The sequence below is a fragment of the Setaria viridis genome, chromosome 8, assembly GCF_005286985.2.
Source record: "Setaria viridis chromosome 8, Setaria_viridis_v4.0, whole genome shotgun sequence".
NCBI classification, from domain to species: domain Eukaryota; kingdom Viridiplantae; phylum Streptophyta; class Magnoliopsida; order Poales; family Poaceae; genus Setaria; species Setaria viridis.
The window spans coordinates 25,353,104-25,361,859 of NC_048270.2; the positions used below are offsets into that span (position 1 = coordinate 25,353,104).

General features: G+C 40.3%; 1 non-coding gene across 1 annotated transcript; it reads right to left on the reverse strand.

The window, feature by feature from the left end:
• Positions 1-716: 716 nt before the first annotated feature.
• LOC117866982 (uncharacterized) lies at positions 717-8,471 on the reverse strand. Its single transcript, XR_011896292.1, has 5 exons — positions 8,274-8,471; positions 5,828-6,038; positions 2,527-5,290; positions 848-1,751; positions 717-736 (listed from the first exon to the last, which is right to left on the reverse strand). It is a non-coding gene; the product is annotated as an uncharacterized protein (transcript).
• Positions 8,472-8,756: the final 285 nt, after the last annotated feature.

Below are 8,756 nucleotides of genomic sequence, written 5' to 3' on the forward strand. Positions count from 1 at the left end.
AATACATTAATGCCAGAATCTATCTGATTTTCAATAGCAGCCTCATCATTGCGAAGTTCGCAAATGGCAATTTGGTAACCTTCCCGAATCTGGCTGCATTTTCATCGAGAAGACAGCAAAACTTAATACAATCTGAAATTATAAATCATGCTGAAACAACAGCCTGCAAACCAAGCCATTTTGAAGTCAGCAAGCTACAGCATTACAGCTACGACTTCTGCGCGATTCATCTCCAAGACAAACTCAGCCGATAGGATCTAAAATAAAAGGAGCTTAGGACTTAGGAGCATACACGAGGCACTGATAATAATAATATTACTAATAATGTTGCTGACTTGCAGTCAAGTACTAGTGTCATCTTGCACTTGGATAAAGATCTGCACTGAAACTACTGACAAGATCTGTTCCAGGATACAGAGAAACTAACTTAAATAAACAAGAGAAAAAGGAACAGATTGACTATCATAAGATGGGCACAACAGCTCGGAAGACACCACTGCAGTCACATTCAGAGAAGCCTCCAAGCACAGCACCAGATTTTTATTTAGGCCATCAGCATTCAGAAACCTGCCAAGAGAGTTTACATGAGACGTCGTCACAGTGAAAACACAGCTGATACAGCATAAAAAAGTAACATGCATGATAGGGGAGTAAATGATGGAATTGAACAAATTTCTGACCGTGAACATGATCGAAAGAGAATAATCTGCAGATCGCTAGTTATTCTTGATACCACCTGCATATAGAAATTAGAGTTGGGGATAATGGCATCAGTAAGTCATATAGTCATGTAAATCGGGGAAAGTGAAGAAGCACAAAGAGAAAGCTTAGTTTTGAGGGCACAGACCTAGCAATGAAGACTTCAGGAAATCCTCGTCTTCAGGGAACAGCTGAAGATTGTTGGACTTATGCAAGAACCCAACAGCGCCATCGTCGAAATCCAGTAAGCTACCAATTTTAATGAGCTCAGCGAGGGAAAGGGATCTGATCCGGCATCTCAAAGAGCAGCCCTTTAGATATTTCCTCTGCGAAGTAGGTTGCAAACTCAATCTTTTCTTTGTAACTGGATTGACCATTGCTACTCTGTATGTATAGCTTGGAATTCTCCCTTTCCCACCTAAGCATTCGGCTGGCCTTCACATTCACAACCTCTCCAGATGACAAGTTTACACTATAGCTCACTGTGATGGGTTCAACCTTCTCTTGGACAGTTACATTCAGAAGGCAAGAAACCATCCTGTGCCTCCGTTCAGTAGGAATGTCGATAGCAGGATTGGCGAGGAATGCAAGAACTATATGGAGCAAACCAACCTTGATCACCTTGCTCAAGTTGGCTGTTATGAAATGGCCATTCTCTAAGGTGAAAAAATCGTTCTTCATTACTGCTTTGGATATTCTCTGAACACCAATGCTGTCATAGATGCTGTTAAGCCTTGCTCGAGACATGGAAGGTATGGTAGATGGAGGATACCAGATGAAAAGCGAGTGCTCAGGAAGCTTCTTGAACAAATCTGTAAGCAGTAGATCATCAGGAATGAACACATCTTCCTTCTTTGATAAAGTGATCTTTCCATCAATACATACTGGGACCTTGACACAACTAGCAAGAAGTTTCTGTGTATTTTTGCTCCAATTAGTTGCAATGAACATCCAGAAAGCAGAGCAATCAGGTATATCTAGCTCATGAACAGATCTCTCCCATGTGCTCCATAGATTGCAGTAGTCTTCAGAATCAGGTCCATGCCTCACACCTAGCCCTGTTAATTGGGTTGTAACCCATGTTGTAACCACACCAATCTATTCTCATAAGAAAATAAATATAACCCACCCTAAACCAAACCTCCACTATCACACACCACACCACCCCAAACTTACCATTGCATAAGTTATACAAATTACTTGCCAAATATAGTTACAACCCAATAAGAACCCATTAGGTACCCAATAAAAACCCATTAGTTAACTTTTTTTTTGAGTTTGTATGTGACTCTCAACGTGGGGCCCACATGTAAGTCTAGCCATACTACTTTGCACAAAGTAGCGGACTGTCAAGCTAATTCATCTGCAACAAGTTTCGGTCAATTCATCCAAAATTTTAAGGTGTGAACACGAGGTTTTAGTTTTAGGGTCCGACTCTTGACGCGGGCCCCACATGTAAGTCCAGCCGTACTGCTTTGCATACAGTAGCGGACTGTTAAACTAATTCATCTATAACAAGTTTCGATCAATTTATCCAAAATTTTAAGGTGTGAACGCGAGGTTTTATTTTTAGGGTCCGACTCTTGATAGATGAGGCTCCAGGCTTTTGGGTTCTTAATGGGTCTCAACCCACGGGTTGAGAGTCTTTTAGATCCAAAAATAATACCACACACCCCAAACACCTTCCAAACTATTTATTTGTAAAACCCAAACCAAACCAAACCATCTAGCAGGCCAACTCATTATAAACCAATTCAAATGAACTTATTATATAAACCAAACCATTAAAACCAATAAACCCAACCCAATTAACAGGGCTACTCACACCAAAAGCAAGTGAAAACAAGCCAAGCAACTCCTTGTCATAATATTTGTCTAGGACATGTATTTGCTGGCTAAAAAGATTGTTCTTATCAGAAAGAACACAACATCCTGAGCTCACCCATTCTCCATCCTCCGTTTCATTTGGTATCCAAATCCAATTACTGCTTTTGTCTTTCTCATTTGGTTTCCAGTTGCACTTCATCAGGTACAAGTAGATACGGGAAATAGTAGTTCTAACCTTGTGGCTCCTCAAATGACGAGCAACAAGATCTTGTCCACAATTAACATCCACAGTCACTCCGATTATCGCAAGGGAATCTTTGAATGAGACTATCTCTGAGCCATAGAAAGCTTCATCAATGAAAGGACCATCTTCCATGCAGAGAGAAGACTGCTTTGCATCAAAAAGGATACATTCATCAGGACATTGGTAGCCCATGGATGTCTTTAACCACTTCATGCAAATCTTGTCCTCAAAGCCCTTAGGAGGTGAAACTGCAGATTTGAAGTAGCTCCTGATGCAGGCAAGAAGTGACACAACAGTAGCTTTGGTCATGGTGGAAGGATTACTAGGAATTGTGAGACCTGAAATGGCAAATCTAGCACCATTTTTCGCTTCAACAGTGACACCCAATTCCTTAAGCTCATCTTCGTAGCCATAAATATCATGTCCTAAACCATGAAAAGAGTCACCATCATCTATGAATGGTAAATTTGCTATGGGAGACAAAGGCTGCCACGTGTCATCAAAAAGAATTGCCTCTGATGGAGATCTGAATCCCAGTGATGTGTGCAGCCACTTCTCGCTGCGCATACAGTTGAAAAGCTCAACAGGAAGAGGGCAGTGTGTTCGCAGTTGCCGATAAGATCCTAGAAGAGCCAGGACACTTGCCTTTGTAAGTGATGACTTTGATACCATCTCCTTAAAAATTTGAGCTATAGCTTTCGATGCCTCCTCAAATCTCATGATCAACCCTATCTTCTTCAATTCTTCTTTGTATGATCTAATCTCACTCCCATAAAATCCATAATCAATCACAGGAGTTCCGTCAAATACCTTTAGAAGGCACTCCCACTCAGGATCAACAAGAAATATTTCATTAGGAGCACGAAATCCCACATTAGTTTTCAACCATTTCAGATCTTTGAGCTTCCTTATGAAACCTTCGCACCGATTCACATAGCGGATACATTTGAGAATGAGTGTAGTAGCCTGAGAAGTAATAGCAGCAGAACAGAACTTGAAGTTAATAACAACAAGCTCATAATTTTCCTTGAATCCAACAATAACACCAAGCAACTCAAGCTCCGGTGTATACTGAAGTATGTCTTTCCCATAGAACTGAACATCAAGAAATGATTGGTTACTGATGTGCGATGCCACTTCCCATTCTGAATCATGGATGATGCAATCAGCAGGACACCTGTAACCAAGGGTGCTCTTCATCCATTGCCCATCCTTGACACTGTTGATCAGTTGGACTGGAGACAGGAACTCCTCTCCTAGATACCGAATGAGCCGAAGCAAGGAGTACACATTCTCTCTGGTCAGTGCATTTCCGGCAGCCTTAGATAAGAGGCAGCTTCCAATATAAGCTGATGCCTCCTTAAATTCAAATCTCACTCCAATTAACTTGAGTTCATCTGTGTAGGTATACAGTCTGTTTCTGTAGAATTGTTGATCAATCATTGGTACATCAACAAAAGATGAGCCATTTTGCAAAATGCTTCCCCATTTAGCACTGGAAAGAAATGACTCCTTTGGTGGCTTGTATTCTAGTGACGTCTTTAACCATCTTCCTTCTTTTACAGAAGCCAAGAACTGATCAGGTAATCTTCCTTTTGACTTCCGATTCCGTATCCATTCCAGTAACAAGAATGCATTGTCCACTGTGAGAGGTGACCTGACTGCAGGGAAGCTTGTATTTGGTGGGCGTATCAATGGCACATCGGAGACCTGAAGATGTTTCTTGAGGAACTCCAATAGCTGGTCCTCAGATGTGTAGTTCCCAGCAAAATGGCCTGCTGACTTGTAATCTGCTGACAATTCAATGTAGCCATCCTTCCTCCACGGGTTGGTGCCCATCAATCCGACCCATTTGCTTCCCTTGGCAGGAACCATAATGCTATTTCTGTCCCAGACAGCATTGCCGTAGCTATCAATTACCGGCATGTCATTGCAGAGTTGCTGTACACAGGAGGCATCTATATGTGACTTCTTGTCCGAGTGGTACAGAAACTGTGCAAAAGAAATGACAGGCCTCCGAGCATCATTCAAGGAATCAACAACAGTTGATCCACATATAATAACCGCAGTCTTCTTCGACTTTTCCAGTTTCTTCAGCTGATAAATAGAGTGTATAAGACTCAGCATGCATGTTCTTCCTGGATTGGAAGTTATTTTCAGTGGATATCCCGATCTCACTAATAGTGCTACTCTTTGGATCAGAGTTATGCTCCCGGACAGAAAGCTTCCTGATCTTTGAGAGGAATAGAAGCATTTCAGGATGCAAGCTTGACAGCTGTTTCTTCACCGCATCAACCTTCTCACTCTTCAATGGTAAGATAATTGTGGTTGTAGGTAGGACTTTGGAGCATCCATATATGCTTTCAATGTCTGAAAGACTTGGTGTGGATTCCACCCACTCAGGGACAATGTATCCAATATTGCATTCGGCACATGGTTTCTCGTTGAACTTAATATGATACCCGTTACTGAATATGTGGGGCTGGCTTGATATCAAGAAAACACTCTTGAATCCAATACCTGAATCAAAAGGAACAAAATATTATAACTTGTACTTGGGCACAAATGATAAGCTGATATATATGCTGTGCGTGTTGTAACTCTGGAATGAATTAGGTGGGGTGGTTAAACAGGTAATCACAGAAAATGCTAAACAGATTTGACAGGTGAAACAGATTTTTTTTTTCTTTGAATCGTCCTAATAAACTAATTGACAGGGACAAACTGGCCATTTTAATAATAGCACATACAGGCAGCATTAAACTAGTCCATCTAATCTTGAAAGCATTGTATGAGCATACACTTTTTAAGAGGTATGGAACCCACATGTAAAGTTTAAGATTATCCGTGTCAAACACAATATTTAGGTCATGATCTATGTTACCTAGTATTTTCATATTAAAATATATTTAATGGACTTGTTTCAGTTCCAAGGGATTCAAATATATGAGCTCTTCTACCACAAAGAGGTATCTAACTAATTTAGCCAATATGAAAAGTAAACATTTTTCAGTATAATTTATAAGGAAATAAACTGATAAGCTGTGAATAAATTACCTTTCTCCCCAATGTAACCCTGGTGTCTATTTCCCTTCTTTGTTGATTTCCCAACACGGCAAATGGACTCTATATTTGTTGCAGAGAAGCCTCTCTCATTGTTGAAGATAAGTAAAGTTGACGATGCACCAGATCTGGTAATATCCTTGGATGTAATTAAAAACTCCAAAGAAGGCACTACGTCAGAGGGATAGTCGTTATCTTCTGCATTCTGCTTTTTGACAAAGAAACCATTTATATTAGTGGTACTGAGATCTATAGAAAAAAAGTGACAAATTAGGGGAGCAGCACTGCAGCACACATGGGAACAGTATTTCAACATACAGTTGATGGTCAGCTAATGTATCACAACTATAGGAAATGGAAAAGTTGTGCATTCTTTTTTTTTGAAACAAAAATTACGCATTCTTTGAGCCAAGTAAAATCCCTAACTGTTACATATATGCATGACAGTAATTATGGAGGAAACAAGTAGCACCAAACTAAGTCATACACACTACCATCACAAAAAATCCATGTACGCAGACAAACTAGGGAATCAATAACCCTTCAGATTTCATCTATGTAGACTCTTGGCTGCCATTTATATCTAATATTTTGTTACATTGTTCATAGCCAATCGTGAAGGGTATGTAAGCATATATCTAAGTGAGTTATCCAATTAGGGATTTCATGTGCACTTCCCCATAGAGGGAATGTGACAATACTTGTTTCTGTCATATTCAGACTCAACAGCATAATGTGGCCAATTGTGTTTATTTTTATCGTCTTTATTCAATTGGTATTCCTTGTGCATAGGATGTCCCTTGCACAACATGGACTTACTAAAGATAATTAGATTTTTCCCCTTTGTTTTCAGGACTAATATAAGTGTTAGACAAATTGCCTTGGCTGGCCCTATGGGCCTTGGGTGCTGGCCGCACAGGCATGTTGCTGTGTGCCGCCCTTATGGATTAGGTAGGTGTTATCCTATTAGGCTAGGATCTCTTGATTGGTGGTGTTTCTATAAACCCTGTAGACCCTAGCCTATATATGTAACCCCGGTGCTTTGCATCAATCAATCTACTATTCCCGAGCCATATTGCTTTCAATAAGAAATATTAACTGCAAGTATTACCATTCTTTTCTCCTATTGGTAATTTCTAATTGTTTACATCTGAGGACAAAGGGTATATGTGTGATGTGGACGGATGGTACATGGTCATAGTTCGAATCTGGTTTATTAATATCAGAAAAATGGAATACATGTTTAGTTTAACAAAAGTTACCCCTGTTTGTGTTACATGAAGAATCAACTAAAAAGGTTGTAAATTTTTTGGGGAATGCATCAAAACTTATACATATCCTAAGGTACAAGGAAAGTCATCCAACAAGAGGGTCTATAGTTATCTAATACATAATGGAATTATTGAGAGACATTTTGCATATGAACTCATAAGATATAAGTCCATCTATGTTCATCCTAAGTCATACTTTTTAATCTTTAACTATCAACATCCAAAATTGTAAATCTGTTTTGACAACATTATGAAAAATATATTCATAATATATTTCTTTATTCATTTAAGATAATATATTCTAATACATTATGCTTGTAAAAGTGTCATGTCAGAGGTGGAGACTCTGTGTCTCTGTCCATGTTCGAATGGACTCATACTTGTGATTAGATGAAGTATTTAATCAGGAATCAGTGAGAAACTAAGGTTCCAATGAAAAATTTCTCATTAATCAATTGAGATTAATTCTTCTCTATAAAATATTTTCCACAGGCATGCAACAAATATACACCTAAGTTAAATTCTAGGCTTGGTTGTGCTTGCACTGCAGACTGACATACTTGCTACATAACGAAAGGACCAGGACCATGATTAAACATTTAGCCAAGTACCGCGTTCCATGTGGTGAAGAAATCGTCTGAGGGATATGTATGTCCACAACTGCGGCATTGCAGTTTATGTTTTACAAAATTGATAATAGCAGTTTTATGGAGCAGTTACCAGATTCCCCTTTTGTGCAACTTGAGCAAAAGCCACTAAGAAGCTTAGTACTATAGCGCAAAAGGACATCTCTGATAACAGAAAAGATCACCAAAGACAATTTGAATGAGTCTTTTGCTGAACTAAGGAACAACTCTGAACTATATTCTGTTGCAGAGCAGCCGAAGTACTGCACTGTCACTGATTTATTATCACCGTACAATAAAATGGGAAAATCATACCCAATCGAACACATAGAAATTAAATTAAATTTCTTTGGAAGCAAAGGCATAGGAACAATTCGATGCTAGAAGACAATACACGGAAGACCATCTCTGAGATGAATGATGAATCCAATCTAACACTAACAGTAAGCGCATAAGAAAATTGCAGAATTTAGAAAATATACTGGCTCGAACTAAGTGATCAGCCACACAAGAACAGCAAGAGATCAAGGGCATTGCTGGGACCTGCACGAGCTCCATGAGGAAGTGGACGTCCTTGGAGTAGAGCTCCTGCGAGAGGTAGTTGACGGCCTGGTGCATGTCCTCCGCCAGCGGGTTCTTCTCGCCGCGCCCGATGAAGTAGCGCTCCCGCCGGATCCTCTCCACGTGCTCCCGCGGCGACGGCGGCGGCATCGCCGCCGGCGCCGAGGAGGACGGGGGCATTTGGGCGGTTTCACTGTGGGCTGCGGAGGGGAAGAGCCGGCGCGGGTTCCGAGGAAGTGGAGAACGGAAAGTTCTTTTGGTTTCCAGGCCGCTTTTATAACGATGGTGATAACGGCTGGGCTACCGACGGTTTAACTATAGGCTTCCCAATTTGGGAGTGGCAAAATTGGCATTTTGCCATAAATGTGCAACTGTAGCGTTTCGTTTGTATTTGTGAATTATTGTCCAAATATTGACTAATTAGGCTCAAAACATTCATCTCGCAAAGTACAACAAAACTGTGCA